Source organism: Stenella coeruleoalba (assembly GCF_951394435.1).
Source record: "Stenella coeruleoalba genome assembly, contig: scaffold_91, whole genome shotgun sequence".
In the NCBI taxonomy this organism is placed as follows: Eukaryota; Metazoa; Chordata; class Mammalia; order Artiodactyla; family Delphinidae; genus Stenella; species Stenella coeruleoalba.
In genome coordinates, this window is record NW_027646130.1 from 147,523 (window position 1) to 167,815 (window position 20,293).

A 20,293-nucleotide genomic window follows, 5' to 3' on the forward strand; every position below is an offset into this window, starting at 1 on the left:
CTAGGGCACTGCCACTTATGGTCCTATAGCTTAGGGAAATTAAAATCAAAAAGACACAGCCACCCCAAAGTTTGGAATGGCTCTGTTTACAAGAACCTCGTTTACAGTACAAGTTCAACATCGCAGAAAGTGAAAAATGGATAAAGAAGTTGTGGTGTTCACTAACAAAGCAATATCACTCAGCAATGAAATCTATGTACATCAGGCCCTTAGCAGCACAATGAGTGGATTCAGGTATGATGATTCTAACTGAAATAAGTCACACAGAAAAAGAAACATCATAAGATATCAGTAATACACGGAATGTAAACTTGGCTACACAGGAACTGAATTACAGAACAGAACAGGGTCTCAAATTTAGAAAACCAACTTATGCTTGCTTAAGGGGAAAGGTGAGTTGGGGTGCTACATAAAACCAGAGATTGAAATGAGCACAGATAAATTTCCTTAAGCCAAATATGGAATAGACAAGAGCTACTCCTTGCTCAACGAAATGGACTCAACACCGCATATTAAACGCCTAAGAATGTACCTGACTAGTAAGTATCTTAAAACCTATGGATTGCTATGTCTCCGAAAGAGAATCAAGCATGTGTACAGGGGCATAAACGCAGCAGTGATAGGATTGGAGAGGTTCGTGAGCAAATGAAGACCCTTTGAAGTCATATTGCATGGTACCCATTACACGGGTTTCAACTACCCAGGTTTAAGGTATTCTTCCTTCAGCTAAAACATGCATATGGAACCTACAGTATGATCAACCATGTGATCGGGAGACGTGTTCAAATATGTCTCAGTTTTCGTACCCTGGTACTAGGGTGCAACATTCCAGACGCTTTACTAACACTCTCCCCACTTGGCGAGTCAGTCCCTTTAACCTCCTGTTTGGCCCAGTTTGCAATTTCTGTGGAAGATGAACAGGAATAGCGAGAACCAATGAGAGACTAGCTGGAGGTGTCAGGATGGGCAAATTTAACTCTCATTTCCCACCAGGAAGAGGAATTAACCAAAGGCTCAGCGTGCCATGCCAGAACCAGATTAGGGCCTGAAGACATCCTGCGGTGTTGCGTCCAGGTCACAAGAAAGCGAGTTGAAGAAAGGAGCTCAGGGGCACTGTAATTCACAAACCTGCAGAGTTATAAATGACAGCTATCGTCCAAAAATAGACTGAAGTAAGGCTGCCAAGAGGACTTGAAAGCGGGGCAGAATTGCAGGAAACCGATTTCAGGAGGTAGACTGGAATTGCATAGAAAGCATAGGAAAAGAGGCAGAACGTCCACAATGATGCACTTGGCCAAAAAGGGCGTATGCGTTTTTTCCTGAATATATTCAGGAAAAAACGCATACGCCCTTTTTGGCCAACCAAGCAAACTTGCAAAGGAAATCTGCACTACAATGAAGTCTCACTTCACCCCGGTCAAAAGTGCCATCTGAAAAAAGTGTAAAATCCAGAAAGGCAGGACAGGCCATGGAGAACTGGGAGCCTTGTTATGCTGATGGGCGGGATGTAAATTGCCAACAGACACTCGGGAGAAGTGTATGGTGTTTCCTGAAACATCTAAAAAACAAAGCAACAGAGCCTAGGGCACTTCCACTTATGGTCCTATAGCTTAGGGAAATTAAAATCAAAAAGACACAGCCACCCCAAAGTTTGGGACGCCTCTGTTTACAAGAACCTCGTTAACCGTACAAGTTCAATATCACAGAAAGTGAAAAATGGATAAAGAAGTTGTGGTATTTACGTACAATGCAGTATCACTCAGCAATGAAATCTATGTCATCAGGCCCGTAGCAGCATAATGAGTAGATTCAGGTACGATGATTCTAACTGAAATAAGTCACACAGAAAAAGAAACATCATAAGATATCACTAATATACGGAATGTAAACTTGGCTACACAGGAACTGAATTCCAAAACAGAACAGGTTCTCAAATTTAGAAAACCAACTTATGCTTGCTTAAGGGGAAAGGTGAGTTGGGTTGCTGCATAAAACCAGAGATTGAAATGAGCACAGATAAAGTTCCTTAAGCCAAATATGGAATACACAAGAGCTACTCCTTGCTCAATGAAATGGACTCAACACCGCATATTAAACGCCTAAGAATGTACCTGACTAGTAAGTATCTTAAAACCTATGGATTGCTATGTCTCCGAAAGAGAATCAAGCATGTGTACAGGGGCATAAACGCAGCAGTGATAGGATTGGAGAGGTTCGGTGAGCAAATGAAGACCCTTTGAAGTCATATTGCATTGTACCCATTCCACGGGTTTCAACTACCCAGGTTTTAGGTATTCTTCCTTCAGCTAAAACATGCATGTGGAACCCAGAGTATGATCAACCATGTGATCGGGAGACGTGTTCAAATATGTCTCAGTTTTCCTCCCCTGGTACTCGGGTGCAACATTCCAGACGCTTTACTAACACTCTCCCCACTTGGAGAGTCAGCGCCTTTAACCTCCTGTTTGGCACAGTTTGCAATTTCTGCGGAAGATGAACAGGAATAGCGAGAACCAATGAGATGCTAGCTGGAGGTGTCTGGATGGGCAAATTTAACTCTCATTTCCCACCAGGAAGAGGAAATAACCAAAGGCTCAGTGTGCCGTACCGGAACCAGATTAGGGCCTGAAGCCATCCTGCGGTGTTGCGGCCAGCTCAAAAGAAAGCGAGTTGAAGAAAGGAGCTCAGGGGCACTGTAATTCACAAACCTGCAGAGTTATAAATGACAGCTATCGTCCAAAAATAGACTGAAGTAAGGCTGCCAAGAGGACTTGAAGGTGGGGCAGAATTGCAGGAAACCGATTTCAGGAGGTAGACTGGAATTGCATTGAAAGCATAGGAAAAGAGGCAGAACGTCCACAATGATGCACTTGGCCAAAAAGGGCGTATGCGTTTTTTCCTGAATATATTCAGGAAAAAACGCATACGCCCTTTTTGGCCAACCAAGCAAGCTTGCAAAGGAAATCTGCACTACAATGAAGTCTCACTTTCCCCCGGTCAAAAGGGCCATCTGAAAAAAGTGTAAAATCCAGAAAGGCAGGACAGGCCATGGAGAACTGGGAGCGTTGTTATGATGATGGGCGGGATGCAAATTGCCAACAGACACTCTGGAGAAGTGTATGGTGTTTCCTGAAACATCTAAAAAACAAAGCAACAGAACCTAGGGCACTTCCACTTATGGTCCTATAACTTAGGGAAATTAAAATCAAAAAGACACAGCCACCCCAAAGTTTGGAAGGGCTCTGTTTACAAGAACATCGTTTACAGTACAAGTTCAACATCACAGAAAGTGAAAAATGGATAAAGAAGTTGTGGTATTTACTTACAAAGCAATATCACTCAACAATGAAATCTGTGTCATCAGGCCCTTAGCAGCACAATGAGTGGATTCAGGTATGATGATTCTAACTGAAATAAGTCACACAGAAAAAGAAACATCATAAGATATCAGTAATACACGGAATGTAAACTTGGCTACACAGGAACTGAATTGCAGAACAGAACAGGGTCTCAAATTTAGAAAACCAACTTATGCTTGCTTAAGGGGAAAGGTGAGTTGGGGTGCTGCATAAAACCAGAGATTGAAATGAGCACAGATAAAGTTCCTTAAGCCAAATATGGAATAGACAAGAGCTACTCCTTGCTCAACGAAATGGACTCAACACCCCATATTAAACGCCTAAGAATGTACCTGACTAGTAAGTATCTTAAAACCTATGGATTGCTATGTCTCTGAAAGAGAATCAAGCATGTGTACAGGGGCATAAACGCAGCAGTGATAGGATTGGAGAGGTTCGGTGAGCAAATGAAGACCCTTTGAAGTCATACTGCATGGTACCCATTACACGGGTCTTAACTCTCCAGGTTTAAGGTATTCTTCCTTCAGCTAAAACATGCATGTGGAACCCAAGTATGATCAACCATGTGAACGGGAGACGTGTTCAAATATGTCTCAGTTTTCCTCCCCTGGTACTCGGGTGCAACATTCCAGACGCTTTACTAACACTCTCCCCACTTGGAGAGTCAACGCCTTTAACCTCCTGTTTGGCCCAGTTTGCAATTCCTGCGGAAGATGAACAGGAATAGCGAGAACCAATGAGAGACTAGCTGGAGGTGTCTGGACGGGTAAATTTAACTCTCATTTCCCACCAGGAAGAGGAAATAACCAAAGGCTCAGCGTGCCGTGCCGGGACCAGATTAGGGTCTGTAGCCATCCTGCGGTGTTGCAGCCAGGTCACAAGAAAGCGAGTTGAAGAAAGGAGCTCAGGGGCACTGTAATTCACAAACCTGCAGAGTTATAAATGACAGCTATCGTCCAAAAATAGACTGAAGTAAGGCTGCCAAGAGGACTTGAAAGTGGGGCAGAATTGCAGGGAACCGATTTCAGGAGGTAGACTGGAATTGCATTGAAAGCACAGGAAAAGAGGCAGAACGTCCACAATGATGCACTTGGCCAAAAAGGGCGTATGCGTTTTTTCCTGAATATATTCAGGAAAAAACGCATACGCCCTTTTTGGCCAACCAAGCAAACTTGCAAAGGAAATCTGCACTACAATGAAGTCTCACTTCCCCCCGGTCAAAAGGGCCATCTGAAAAAAGTGTAAAATCCAGAAAGGCAGGACAGGCCATGGAGAACTGGGAGCCTTGTTATGCTGATGGGCGGGATGTAAATTGCCAACAACCACTCGGGAGAAGTGTATGGTGTTTCCTGAAACATCTAAAAAACAAAGCAACAGAGCCTAGGGCACTTCCACTTATGGTCCTATAGCTTAGGGAAATTAAAATCAAAAAGACACAGCCACCCCAAAGTTTCGGACGCCTCCGATTACAAGAACCTCGTTTACTGTACAAGTTCAATATCACAGAAAGTGAAAAATGGATAAAGAACTTGTGGTACTTACGTACAATGCAGTATCACTCAGCAATGAAATCTATGTCATCAGGCCCGTAGCAGCATAATGAGTGGATTCAGGTACAATGATTCTAACTGAAATAAGTCACACAGAAAAAGAAACATCATAAGATATCACTAATACACGGAATGTAAACTTGGCTACACAGGAACTGAATTACAGAACAGAACAGGGTCTCAAATTTAGAACACCAACTTATGCTTGCTTAAGGGGAAAGGTGAGTTGGGGTGCTGCATAAAACCAGAGATCGAAATGAGCACAGATAAAGTTCCTTAAGCCAAATATGGAATAGACAAGAGCTACTCCTTGCTCAACGAAATGGACTCAACACCGCATATTAAACGCCTAAGAATGTACCTGACTAGTAAGTATCTTAAAACCTATGGATTGCTATGTCTCCGAAAGAGAATCAAGCATGTGTACAGGGGCATAAACGCAGCAGTGATAGGATTGGAGATGTTCAGTGAGCAAATGAAGACCCTTTGAAGTCATATTGCAGGGTACCCATTACACGGGTTTCAACTACCCAGGTTTAAGGTATTCTTCCTTCAGCTAAAACATGCATGTGGAACCTAGAGTATGATCAACCATGTGATCGGGAGACGTGTTCAAATATGTCTCAGTTTTCGTACCCTGGTACTCGGGTGCAATATTCCAGACGCTTTACTAACACTCTCCCGACTTGGAGAGTCAGTCCCTTTAACCTCCTGTTTGACCCAGTTTGCAATTTCTGCGGAAGATGAACAGGAATAGCGAGAACCAATGAGAGACTAGCTGGAGGTGTCTGGACGGGCAAATTTAACTCTCATTTCCCACCAGGAAGAGGAATTAACCAAAGGCTCAGGGTGCCGTGCCGGAACCAGATTAGGGCCTGAAGCCATCCTGCGGAGTTGCGGCCAGCTCACAAGAAAGCGAGTTGAAGAAAGGAGCTCAGGGGCACTGTAATTCACAAACCTGCAGAGTTATAAATGACAGCTATCGTCCAAAAATAGACTGAAGTAAGGCTGCCAAGAGGACTTGAAAGCAGGGCACAATTGCAGGAAACCGATTTCAGGAGGTAGACTGGAATTGCATTGAAAGCATAGGAAAATAGGCAGAACGTCCACAATGATGCACTTGGCCAAAAAGGGCGTATGCGTTTTTTCCTGAATATATTCAGGAAAAAACGCATACGCCCTTTTTGGCCAACCAAGCAAGCTTGCAAAGGAAATCTGCACTACAATGAAGTCTCACTTCCACCCGGTCAAAAGGGCCATCTGAAAAAAGTGTAAAATGCAGAAAGGCAGGACAGGCCATGGAGAACTGGGAGCCTTGTTATGCTGAAGGGCGGGATGTAAATTGCCAACAAACACTCGGGAGAAGTGTATGGTGTTTCCTGAAACATCTAAAAAACAAAGCAACAGAGCCTAGGGCACTGGCACTTATGGTCCTATAGCTTAGGGAAATTAAAATCAAAAAGACACAGCCACCCCAAAGTTTGGGACGCCTCTGTTTACAAGAACCTCGTTTACAGTACAAGTTCAACATCGCAGAAAGTGAAAAATGGATAAAGAAGTTGTGGTATTTACTTACAAAGCAATATCACTCAGCAATGAAATCTATGTCATCAGGCCCTTAGCAGCACAATGAGTGGATTCAGGTACGATGATTCTAACTGAAATAAGTCACACAGAAAAAGAAACATCATAAGATATCAGTAATACACGGAATGGAAACTTGGTTACACAGGAACTGAATTACAGAATAGAACAGGGTCTCAAATTTAGAAAACGAACTTATGCTTGCTTAAGGGGAAAGGTGAGTTGGGGTGCTGCATAAAACCAGAGATTGAAATGAGCACAGATAAAGTTCCTTAAGCCAAATATGGAATAGACAAGAGCTACTCCTTGCTCAACGAAATGGACTCAATACCGCATATTAAACGCCTAAGAATGTACCTGACTAGTAAGTATCTTAAAACCTATGGATTGCTATGTCTCCGAAAGAGAATCAAGCATGTGTACAGGGGCATAAACGCAGCAGTGATAGGATTGGAGAGGTTCGGTGAGCAAATGAAGACCCTTTGAAGTCATATTGCATGGTACCCATTACACGGGTCTTAACTCTCCAGGTTTAAGGTATTCTTCCTTCGGCTAAAACATGCATGTGGAACCCAAGTATGATCAACCATGTGAACGGGAGACGTGTTCAAATATGTCTCAGTTTTCCTCCCCTGGTACTCGGGTGCAACATTCCAGACGCTTTACTAACACTCTCCCCACTTGGAGAGTCAGCGCCTTTAACTTCCTGTTTGGCCCAGTTTGCAATTTCTGCGGAAGATGAACAGGAATAGCGAGAAACAATGAGAGACTAGCTGGAGGTGTCTGGACGGGCAAATTTAACTCTCATTTCCCACCAGGAAGAGGAAATAACCAAAGGCTCAGCGTGCCGTGCCGGAACCAGATTAGGGCCTGAAGCCATCCTGCGGTGTTGCAGCCAGGTCACAAGAAAGCGAGTTGAAGAAAGGAGCTCAGGGGCACTGTAATTCACAAACCTGCAGAGTTATAAATGACAGCTATCGTCCAAAAATAGACTGAAGTAAGGCTGCCAAGAGGACTTGAAAGCGGGGCAGAATTGCAGGAAACCGATTTCAGGAGGTAGACTGGAATTGCATTGAAAGCATAGGAAAAGAGGCAGAACGTCCAGAATGATGCACTTGGCCAAAAAGGGCGTATGCGTTTTTTCCTGAATATATTCAGGAAAAAACGCATACGCCCTTTTTGGCCAACCAAGAAAGCTTGCAAAGGAAATCTGCACTACAATGAAGTCTCACTTCCCCCCGGTCAAAAGGGCCATCTGAAAAAAGTGTAAAATCCAGAAAGACAGGACAGGCCATGGAGAACTGGGAGCCTTGTTATGCTGATGGGCGGGATGTAAATTGCCAACAGACACTGGGGAGAAGTGTATGGTGTTTCCTGAAACATCTAAAAAACAAAGCAACAGAGCCTAGGGCACTGCCACTTATGGTCCTATAGCTTAGGGAAATTAAAATCAAAAAGACACAGCCACCCCAATGTTTGGGATGCCTCTGTTTACAAGAACCTCGTTTACAGTACAAGTTCAACATCGCAGAAAGTGAAAAATGGATAAAGAAGTTGTGGTATTTACTTACAAAGCAATATCACTCAGCAATGAAATCTATGTCATCAGGCCCTTAGCAGCACAATGAGTGGATTCAGGTATGATGATTCTAACTGAAATAAGTCACACAGAAAAAGAAACATCATAAGATATCAGTAATACACGGAATGTAAACTTGGCTACACAGGAACTGAATTACAGAATAGAACAGGGTCTCAAATTTAGAAAACGAACTTATGCTTGCTTAAGGGGAAAGGTAAGTTGGGGTGCTGCATAAAACCAGAGATTGAAATGAGCACAGATAAAGTTCCTTAAGCCAAATATGGAATAGACAAGAGCTACTCCTTGCTCAACGAAATGGACTCAACACCGCATATTAAACGCCTAAGAATGTACCTGACTAGTAAGTATCTTAAAACCTATGGATTGCTATGTCTCCGAAAGAGAATCAAGCATGTGTACAGGGGCATAAAAGCAGCAGTGATAGGATTGGAGAGGTTCGGTGAGCAAATGAAGACCCTTTGAAGTCATATTGCATGGTTCCCATTACACAGGTCTTAACTCTCCAGGTTTAAGGTATTCTTCCTTCAGCTAAAACATGCATGTGGAACCCAAGTATGATCAACCATGTGAACGGGAGACGTGTTCAAATATGTCTCAGTTTTCCTCCCCTGGTACTCGGGTGCAACATTTCAGACGCTTTACTAACACTCTCCCCACTTGGAGAGTCAACGCCTTTAACCTCCTGTTTGACCCAGTTTGCAATTCCTGCGGAAGATGAACAGGAATAGCGAGAACCAATGAGAGACTAGCTGGAGGTGTCTGGACGGGCAAATTTAACTCTCATTTCCCACCAGGAAGAGGAAATAACCAAAGGCTCAGCGTGCCGTGCCGGAACCAGATTAGGGCCTGTAGCCATCCTGCGGTGTTGCAGCCAGGTCACAAGAAAGCGAGTTGAAGAAAGGAGCTCAGGGGCACTGTAATTCACAAAACTGCAGAGTTATAAATGACAGCTATCGTCCAAAAATAGACTGAAGTAAGGCTGCCAAGAGGACTTGAAAGCGGGGCAGAATTGCAGGGAACCGATTTCAGGAGGTAGACTGGAATTGCATTGAAAGCACAGGAAAAGAGGCAGAATGTCCACAATGATGCACTTGGCCAAAAAGGGCGTATGCGTTTTTTCCTGAATATATTCAGGAAAAAACGCATACGCCCTTTTTGGCCAACCAAGCAAACTTGCAAAGGAAATCTGCACTACAATGAAGTCTCACTTCCCCCCGGTCAAAAGGGCCATCTGAAAAAAGTGTAAAATCCAGAAAGGCAGGACAGGCCATGGAGAACTGGGAGCCTTGTTATGCTGATGGGCGGGATGTAAATTGCCAACAGACACTCGGGAGAAGTGTATGGTGTTTCCTGAAACATCTAAAAAACAAAACAACAGAGCCTAGGGCACTTCCACTTATGGTCCTATAGCTGAGGGAAATTAAAATCAAAAAGACACAGCCACCCCAAAGTTTGGGATGCCTCTGTTTACAAGAACCTCGTTTACCGTACAAGTTCAATATCACAGAAAGTGAAAAATGGATAAAGAACTTGTGGTACTTATGTACAATGCAGTATCACTCAGCAATGAAATCTATGTCATCAGGCCCGTAGCAGCATCATGAGTGGATTCAGGTACGATGATTCTAACTGAAATAAGTCACACAGAAAAAGAAACATCATAAGATATCAGTAATACACGGAATGGAAACTTGGCTACACAGGAACTGAATTACAGAACAGAACAGGGTCTCAAATTTAGAAAACCAACTTATGCTTGCTTAAGGGTAAAGGTGAGTTGGGGTGCTGCATAAAACCAGAGATTGAAATGAGCACAGATAAAGTTCCTTAAGCCAAATATGGAATAGACAAGAGCTACTCCTTGCTCAACGAAATGGACTCAACACCGCATATTAAACGCCTAAGAGTGTACCTGACTAGTAAGTATCTTAAAACCTATGGATTGCTATGTCTCCGAAAGAGAATCAAGCATGTGTACAGGGGCATAAACGCAGCAGTGATAGGATTGGAGATGTTCGGTGAGCAAATGAAGACCCTTTGAAGTCATATTGTATGGTAACCATTCCACGGGTTTCAACTACCCAGGTTTTAGGTATTCTTCCTTCAGCTAAAACATGCATGTGGAACCCAGAGTATGATCAACCATGTGAACGGGAGACGTGTTCAAATATGTCTCAGTTTTCCTACCCTGGTACTCGAGTGCAACATTCCAGACGCTTTACTAACACTCTCCCGACTTGGACAGTCAGTCCCTTTAACCTCCTGTTTGACCCAGTTTGCAATTTCTGCGGAAGATGAACAGGAATAGCGAGAACCAATGAGAGGCTAGCTGGAGGTGTCTGGACGGGCAAATTTAACTCTCATTTCCCACCAGGAAGAGGAATTAACCAAAGGCTCAGCATGCCGGGCCGGAACCAGATTAGGGCCTGAAGCCATCCTGCAGTGTTGCGGCCAGGTCACAAGAAAGCGAGTTGAAGAAAGGAGCTCAGGGGCACTGTAATTCACAAACCTGCAGAGTTATAAATGACAGCTATCGTCCAAAAATAGACTGAAGTAAGGCTGCCAAGAGGACTTGAAAGCGGGGCAGAATTGCAGGAAACCGATTTCAGGAGGTAGACTGGAATTGCATTGAAAGCATAGGAAAAGAGGCAGAACGTCCACAATGATGCACTTGGCCAAAAAGGGCGTATGCGTTTTTTCCTGAATATATTCAGGAAAAAACGCATACGCCCTTTTTGGCCAACCAAGCAAGCTTGCAAAGGAAATCTGCACTACAATGAAGTCTCACTTCCCCCCGGTCAAAAGGGCCATCTGAAAAAAGTGTAAAATCCAGAAAGGCAGGACAGGCCATGGAGAACTGGGAGCCTTGTTATGCTGATGGGCGGGATGTAAATTGCCAACAACCACTCGGGAGAAGTGTATGGTGTTTCCTGAAACATCTAAAAAACAAAGCAACAGAGCCTAGGGCACTTCCACTTATGGTCCTATAGCTTAGGGAAATTAAAATCAAAAAGACACAGCCACCCCAAAGTTTGGAATGGCTCTGTTTACAAGAACCTCGTTTACAGTACAAGTTCAACATCGCAGAAAGTGAAAAATGGATAAAGAAGTTGTGGTATTCACTTACAAAGCAATATCACTCAGCAATGAAATCTATGTCATCAGGCCCTTAGCAGCACAATGAGTGGATTCAGGTATGATGATTCTAACTGAAATAAGTCACACAGAAAAAGAAACATCATAAGATATCAGTAATACACGGAATGGAAACTTGGCTACACAGGAACTGAATTACAGAACAGAACAGGGTCTCAAATTTAGAAAACCAACTTATGCTTGCTTAAGGGTAAAGGTGAGTTGGGGTGCTGCATAAAACCAGAGATTGAAATGAGCACAGATAAAGTTCCTTAAGCCAAATATGGAATAGACAAGAGCTACTCCTTGCTCAACGAAATGGACTCAACACCGCATATTAAACGCCTAAGAATGTACCTGACTAGTAAGTATCTTAAAACCTATGGATTGCTATGTCTCCGAAAGAGAATCAAGCATGTGTACAGGGTCATAAACGCAGCAGTGATAGGATTGGAGAGGTTCGGTGAGAAAATGAAGACCCTTTGAAGTCATATTGCATGGTACCCATTACACGGGTCTTAACTCTCCAGGTTTAAGGTATTCTTCCTTCAGCTAAAACATGCATGTGGAACCCAAGTATGATCAACCATGTGAACGGGAGACGTGTTCAAATATGTCTCAGTTTTCCTACCCTGGTACTCGGGTGCAACATTCCAGACGCTTTACTAACACTCTCCCCACTTGGAGAGTCAGCGCCTTTAACTTCCTGTTTGGCCCAGTTTGCAGTTTCTGCGGAAGATGAACAGGAATAGCGAGAACCAATGAGAGACTAGCTGGAGGTGTCTGGACGGGCAAATTTAACTCTCATTTCCCACCAGGAAGAGGAAATAACCAAAGGCTCAGCGTGCCGTGCCGGAACCAGATTAGGGCCTGAAGCCATCCTGCGGTGTTGCAGCCAGGTCACAAGAAAGCGAGTTGAAGAAAGGAGCTCAGGGGCACTGTAATTCACAAACCTGCAGAGTTATAAATGACAGCTATCGTCCAGAAATAGACTGAAGTAAGGCTGCCAAGAGGACTTGAAAGCGGGGCAGAATTGCAGGAAACCGATTTCAGGAGATAGACTGGAATTGCATTGAAAGCATAGGAAAAGAGGCAGAACGTCCACAATGATGCACTTGGCCAAAAAGGGCGTATGCGTTTTTTCCTGAATATATTCAGGAAAAAACGCATACGCCCTTTTTGGCCAACCAAGCAAGCTTGCAAAGGAAATCTGCACTACAATGAAGTCTCACTTCCCCCCGGTCAAAAGGGCCATCTGAAAAAAGTGTAAAATCCAGAAAGGCAGGACAGGCCATGGAGAACTGGGAGCCTTGTTATGCTGATGGGCGGGATGTAAATTGCCAACAGACACTCTGGAGAAGTGTATGGTGTTTCCTGAAACATCTAAAAAACAAAGCAACAGAGCCTAGGGCACTTCCACTTATGGTCCTATAGCTTAGGGAAATTAAAATCAAAAAGACACAGCCACCCCAAAGTTTGGGACGCCTCCGTTTACAAGAACCTCGTTTACCGTACAAGTTCAATATCACAGAAAGTGAAAAATGGATAAAGAACTTGTGGTACTTAAGTACAATGCAGTATCACTCAGCAATGAAATCTATGTCATCAGGCCCGTAGCAGCATAATGAGTGGATTCAGGTACGATGATTCTAACTGAAATAAGTCACACAGAAAAAGAAACATCATAAGATATCACTAATACACGGAATGTAAACTTGGCTACACAGGAACTGAATTACAGAAGAGAACAGGGTCTCAAATTTAGAAAACCAACTTATGCTTGCTTAAGGGGAAAGGCGAGTTGGGGTGCTGCATAAAACCAGAGATTGAAATGAGCACAGATAAAGTTCCTTAAGCCAAATATGGAATAGACAAGAGCTACTCCTTGCTCAACGAAATGGACTCAACACCGCATATTAAACGCCTAAGAATGTACCTGACTAGTAAGTATCTTAAAACCTATGGATTGCTATGTCTCCGAAAGAGAATCAAGCATGTGTACAGGGGCATAAACGCAGCAGTGATAGGATTGGAGATGTTCAGTGAGCAAATGAAGACCCTTTGAAGTCATATTGCAGGGTACCCATTACACGGGTTTCAACTACCCAGGTTTAAGGTATTCTTCCTTCAGCTAAAACATGCATGTGGAACCTAGAGTATGATCAACCATGTGAACGGGAGACGTGTTCAAATATGTCTCAGTTTTCGTACCCTGGTACTCGGGTGCAATATTCCAGATGCTTTACTAACACTCTCCCGACTTGGAGAGTCAGTCCCTTTAACCTCCTGTTTGACCCAGTTTGCAATTTCTGCGGAAGATGAACAGGAATAGCGAGAACCAATGAGAGACTAGCTGGAGGTGTCTGTACGGGCAAATTTAACTCTCATTTCCCACCAGGAAGAGGAATTAACCAAAGGCTCAGGGTGCCGTGCCGGAACCAGATTAGGGCCTGAAGCCATCCTGCGGTGTTGCGGCCAGCTCACAAGAAAGCGAGTTGAAGAAAGGAGCTCAGGGGCACTGTAATTCACAAACCTGCAGAGTTATAAATGACAACTATCGTCCAAAAATAGACTGAAGTAAGGCTGCCAAGAGGACTTGAAAGCAGGGCACAATTGCAGGAAACTGATTTCAGGAGGTAGACTGGAATTGCATTGAAAGCATAGGAAAAGAGGCCTAAGGTCCTCAATGATGCACTTGGCCAAAAAGGGCATATGCGTTTTTTCCTGAATATATTCAGGAAAAAACGCATACGCCCTTTTTGGCCAACCAAGCAAGCTTGCAAAGGAAATCTGCACTACAATGAAGTCTCACTTCCCCCTGGTCAAAAGGGCCATCTGAAAAAAGTGTAAAATCCAGAAAGTCAGGACAGGCCATGGAGAACTGGGAGCCTTGTTATGCTGATGGGCGGGATGTAAATTGCCAACAACCACTCGGTAGAAGTGTATGGTGTTTCCTGAAACATCTAAAAAACAAAGCAACAGAACCTAGGGCACTTCCACTTATGGTCCTATAGCTTAGGGAAATTAAAATCAAAAAGACACAGCCACCCCAAAGTTTGGAACGGCTCTGTTTACAAGAACCTCGTTTACAGTACAAGTTCAACATCGCAGAAAGTGAAAAATGGATAAAGAAGTTGTGGTATTCACTTACAAAGCAATATCACTCAGCAATGAAATCTATGTCATCAGGCCCTTAGCATCACAATGAGTGGATTCAGGTATGATGATTCTAACTGAAATAAGTCACACAGAAAAAGAAACATCATAAGATATCAGTAATACACGGAATGGAAACTTGGCTACACAGGAACTGAATTACAGAACAGAACAGGGTCTCAAATTTAGAAAACCAACTTATGCTTGCTTAAGGGGAAAGGTGAGTTGGGGTGCTGCATAAAACCAGAGATTGAAATGAGCACAGATAAAGTTCCTTAAGCCAAATATGGAATAGACAAGAGCTACTCCTTGCTCAACGAAATGGACTCAACACCGCATATTAAACGCCTAAGAATGTACCAGACTAGTAAGTATCTTAAAACCTATGGATTGCTATGTCTCCGAAGGAGAATCAAGCATGTGTACAGGGGCATAAATGCAGCAGTGATAGGATTGGAGAGGTTCGGTGAGCAAATGAAGACCCTTTGAAGTCATATTGCATGGTACCCATTACACGGGTTTCAACTACCCAGGTTTTAGGTATTCTTCCTTCAGCTAAAACATGCATGTGGAACCTAGAGTATGATCAACCATGTGATTGGGAGACGTGTTCAAATATGTCTCAGTTTTCCTCCCCTGGTACTCGGGTGCAACATTCCAGACGCTTTACTAACACTCTCCCCACTTGGAGAGTCAGCGCCTTTAACCTCCTGTTTGGCACAGTTTGCAATTTCTGCGGAAGATGAACAGGAATAGCGAGAACCAATGAGAGGCTAGCTGGAGGTGTCTGGACGGGCAAATTTAACTCTCATTTCCCACCAGGGAGAGGAAATAACCAAAGGCTCAGCGTGCCGTACCGGAACCAGATTAGGGCCTGAAGCCATCCTGCGGTGTTGCGGCCAGCTCAAAAGAAAGCGAGTTGAAGAAAGGAGCTCAGGGGCACTGTAATTCACAAACCTGCAGAGTTATAAATGACAGCTATCGTCCAAAAATAGACTGAAGTAAGGCTGCCAAGAGGACTTGAAAGCGGAGCAGAATTGCAGGAAACCGATTTCAGGAGGTAGACTGGAATTGCATTGAAAGCATAGGAAAAGAGGCAGAACGTCCACAATGATGCACTTGGCCAAAAAGGGCGTATGCGTTTTTTCCTGAATATATTCAGGAAAAAACGCATACGCCCTTTTTGGCCAACCAAGCAAGCTTGCAAAGGAAATCTGCACTACAATGAAGTCTCACTTCCCCCCAGTCAAAAGGGCCATCTGAAAAAAGTGTAAAATCCAGAAAGGCAGGACAGGCCATGGAGAACTGGGAGCCTTGTTATGCTGATGGGCGGGATGTAAATTGCCAACAACCACTCGGGAGAAGTGTATGGTGTTTCCTGAAACATCTAAAAAACAAAGCAACAGAACCTAGGGCACTTCCACTTATGGTCCTATAGATTAGGGAAATTAAAATCAAAAAGACACAGCCACCCCAAAGTTTGGAACGGCTCTGTTTACAAGAACCTCGTTTACAGTACAAGTTCAACATCGCAGAAAGTGAAAAATGGATAAAGAAGTTGTGGTATTTACTTACAAAGCAATATCACTCAGCAATGAAATCTGTGTCATCAGGCCCTTAGCAGCACAATGAGTGGATTCAGGTATGATGATTCTAACTGAAATAAGTCACACAGAAAAAGAAACATCATAAGATATCAGTAATACACGGAATGGAAACTTGGCTACACAGGAACTGAATTACAGAACAGAACAGGGTCTCAAATTTAGAAAACCAACTTATGCTTGCTTAAGGGGAAAGGTGAGTTGGGGTGCTGCATAAAACCAGAGATTGAAATGAGCACAGATAAAGTTCCTTAAGCCAAATATGGAATAGACAAGAGCTACTCCTTGCTCAACGAAATGGACTCAACACCCCATATTAAACGCCTAAGAATGTACCTGACTAGTAAGTATCTTAAAACCTATGGATTGCTATGTCTCCAAAAGAGAATCAAGCATGTGTACAGGGGCATAAACGCAGCAGTGATAGGATTGGAGAGGTTCGTGAGCAAATGAAGACCCTTTGAAGTCATATTGCATGGTACCCATTCCACGGGTTTCAACTACCCAGGTTTAAGGTATTCTTCCTTCAGCTAAAAGATGCATGTGGAACCCAAGTATGATCAACCATGTGAACGGGAGACGTGTTCAAATATGTCTCAGATTTCCTCCCCTGGTACTCGGGTGCAACATTCCAGACGCTTTACTAACACTCTCCCCACTTGGAGAGTCAGCGCCTTTAACCTCCTGTTTGGCCCAGTTTGCAATTTCTGTGGAAGATGAACAGGAATAGCGAGAACCAATGAAAGACTAGCTGGAGGTGTCTGGATGGGCAAATTTAACTCTCATTTCCCACTAGGAAGAGGAATTAACCAAAGGCTCAGCGTGCCGTGGCGGAAACAGATTAGGGCCTGAAGTCATCCTGCAGTGTTGCGGCCAGCTCACAAGAAAGTGAGTTGAAGAAAGGAGCTCAGGGGCTCTGTAATTCACAAACCTGCAGAGTTATAAATGACAGCTATCGTCCAAAAATATACTGAAGTAAGGCTGCCAAGAGGACTTGAAAGCGGGGCAGAATTGCAGGATACCAATTTCAGGAGGTAGACTGGAATTGCATTGAAAGCGTAGGAAAAGAGGCAGAACGTCCACAATGATGCACTTTGCCAAAAGGGCATATGCGTTTTTTCCTGAATATATTCAGGAAAAAACGCATACGCCCTTTTTGGCCAACCAAGCAAGCTTGCAAAGGAAATCTGCACTACAATGAAGTCTCACTTCCCCCCGGTCAAAAGGGCCATCAGAATAAAGTGTAAAATCCAGAAAGGCAGGACAGGCCATGGAGAACTGGGAGCCTTGTTATGCTGATGGGCGGGATGTAAATTGCCAACAGACACTCGGGAGAAGTGTATGGTGTTTCCTGAAACATCTAAAAAACAAAGCAACAGAGCCTAGGGCACTTCCACTTATGGTCCTATAGCTTAGGGAAATTAATATCAAAAAGACACAGCAACCCCAAAATTTGGGACGGCTCTTTTTACAGGAATCTCTTCTCCGGCACAAGTTAAATATCCCAGAGAGCAAATAATGGATAAAGAAGTTGCGGTACTTCTGTACAACAGAATACCACTCAGCAATGAAATCTATGTCACCAGGCCCGTACCAGCATAATGAGTGGATTGAGGCACGATGATTCTAAGTGAAATAAGTCACACAGAAAAAGAAACATCATAAGGTATCACTAATACACGGAATGTGAACTTGGCTACACATGAACTGAATTACAAAACAGAACAGGGTCTCAAGTTTAGAAAACCAACTTATGCCTGCTTAAGGGGGAAGGTGAGTTGGGGTGCTGCATAAAAGCAGAGTTTGAAATTAGCACAGATACCATTTCATAAGCCAAATATGTAATAGACAAGAGCTACCCCTTGCTCAACGAAATGGATTCAACAATGAGGTATCACCTCACACCTGGTAGAATAGGCATCATTGAAAATCTACAAACAAAAAATGCTGGAAAGGGTCTGGAGAAAAGGAACCCTCTTCCACTATTGTTGGGAATATAAATTGATACAGTCATTATGGAGAACAATATGGAATTTCTTAAGAAACTAACAATAGAATTACCATATGATACAGCAATCCCAGTACTGGACATATACCCAGACAAAACCATAAATCAAAAAGAGTCATTCACTGCAATGTTCATTGCATCACTATTTACAATATCGAGGTAATGGAAGCAACCTAAATGCCCACAGACAGACGAATGCATAAAGCTGTGGTACATATATAAAATGGAATATTACTAAGCCATGAAAAGGAATGAAATTGGGTCATTTGTAGAGACGTCGATGGATCTAGAGACTGTCATACAGAGTGAAGTAAGTCAGAAAGAGAAAAACAAATCTTGTATATTCATGCATATATGTGGAACCTAGAAAAACTGTACAGATTAACCATTTTGCAAGGCATAAATAGAGCAACAGATGTAGACAACAAACGTATGGACAACAAGGGGGGAAAGCTGTTGGGGGGTGGTGGTGGGAGGAGTTGAGAGACTGGGATTGGCATGTATACATTTATATGTATAAAATAGATAACCAATAAGAACCTGCTGTATAAAAATATAAAATAAAATTCAAAATTAAAAAGAAATAAAATTTAAAAAATAAAACAGAAAAAACAATTATTCCCTGCACATACATGTATTTATATGAATAAATTATTTCCATGCTTATATCTGTAAATACAAAAAAGAGGAATAAAATCTACCTTGAACCAAAAACGAAAAAGAGAAAAAAACACAGAACCCACCAGTTACACAGAGGAAAACCGTATCAGGGCACTTGCTCCAGTTGTAAACAATTCTGAAGTTGGTCAGTGGTGGGGAATCGTCTCCCATTCAGCCAGCAGCCCCCACGCAACAAGCGTCCTCATTGCAAAGCTGGGGCACCGTGCCGAGGCATCTGTGAGTAAACGTGAGCTGAGCCCCAGGCCAGTTGCTGCTGAACTATTCCCACCCGTCCCAGGTAAAACACCTGAATATATACAAGGACTTGAAAGCCTAGAGGAAGGGCCATAGAGCCACACGAGTGACAGCATGCCGGCCGACTTGGTGCCTGCAGGCCAGCCAGGATGGTCCTGGCCCTGGGTGCTCTTCTGGAAGATTTCCATTTCCCTGCCTGAGATACCCGTCCTGTCCCTGCCCCCACTGCTTTTTTCCTTCCTCACCTCTGCCCAGGGAGAAATTCCAGCAGCAGGTATGGGTGACACATCCTCTTCTTTAGCAGGTGGCAGCCTGGCAACTGCTGCAGAAAGTCCAGCAGAGCCCCACTCACACTGGGCCACCCACAAAGCCGTGGCCTCTCACTCCCTCCCACCAGCCCAGCCCCGAGACTGCTGACAGGGCAGAGAAAATGGCGTCAGGCACGGCTGCAGGGGCTCTTGCTGCCTGGAGTGGTATTTATATTGATCTCAACCCAGGCACACCTGGGGAGGGCTGGCCGGCACGGTAAGGCTGCCCAGGTCAGCCAATCATCACCCCTCAGGGGCTCACAGTTGCAGAAAATGGAACTTGCTGAACCGGCCAGGTCCAAGGAACAGGTGTGGGCTCCTGAGAGTCAGGATAGACAAGGGGCTGCAGCTTTGGCTTGTTTTCTAATCATTTTATCTGGCCCATGAGTGGGAGACAACTTCAAGAAAACCCTCTCCTAATGAGAGGAACCCAGGAGTCAGGCAGAGGAGGGGTGGGTGGTGGTTGGAGACAGAGGCCTGGTGCCCCGGGTGCAGTGGAAGTCTCTGGAAGACCAGGTGGAGGGAGGCCTCACGGAGTGATGCCCAGGGTCACAGACCTGTCGCAGCTGCTGTTTGTTAGTTCAAGTCCTGCTCTGAGGTGCTCTGTGTCAGCTCTGAGCGACAGGTGAGCTGGGGGTGCTCTGCAATGAGGGCTATGTGCACGGTTCCTGTGTGCCCAGCCCTGCCACGGTACCTGCAAGGGTAGCTCTGTATCCTGGGAGGGGCCTGACCACGAGAGCCCCGTGGGCTGGGGTGGGGGTGGGGTACCTGCCCAGGTGAGCTCCATATTCTGGGATTGGTCTGACCACGAGAGCCCCATGGGCTGCTGGGGACCTGGTAAAGGATGTCAGGACAGTCAGTGAAGCCACCGAGGATATACCTCCAGTTGCTCCTAATTCCTACACCCTGCTGGTCATTCTACCAACCACCAGGACATGGTATTCTGTATTAGTCTTCAATGATGCCTTCTTTTGTATTCCATTAGTCCCAGAGTCACAAGAAATTTTGGCTTGTGAGTGGCAGGACTCAACATACAACTAAAACAATACTTCCGGGCCGTCTGGCCCCAAG

The 20,293-nt window shown here is 44.1% G+C and overlaps 1 long non-coding RNA gene across 7 annotated transcripts in view; it reads right to left on the reverse strand.

Annotated features, from left to right (window-relative positions):
- LOC307181310 overlaps window positions 1-20,293 on the reverse strand; it is an 843,792-nt gene that overhangs the window by 122,500 nt on the left and 700,999 nt on the right. For 6 of the 7 annotated variants that reach the window (XR_013826402.1, XR_013826403.1, XR_013826404.1 and 3 more), the window contains one exon: window positions 12,795-12,880. This is a non-coding gene — a long non-coding RNA (uncharacterized lncRNA). Of the gene's footprint in view, window positions 1-1,749; window positions 1,825-12,794; window positions 12,881-20,293 lie in introns of those variants that run through there. The other variant, XR_013826408.1, reaches the window with a different exon arrangement.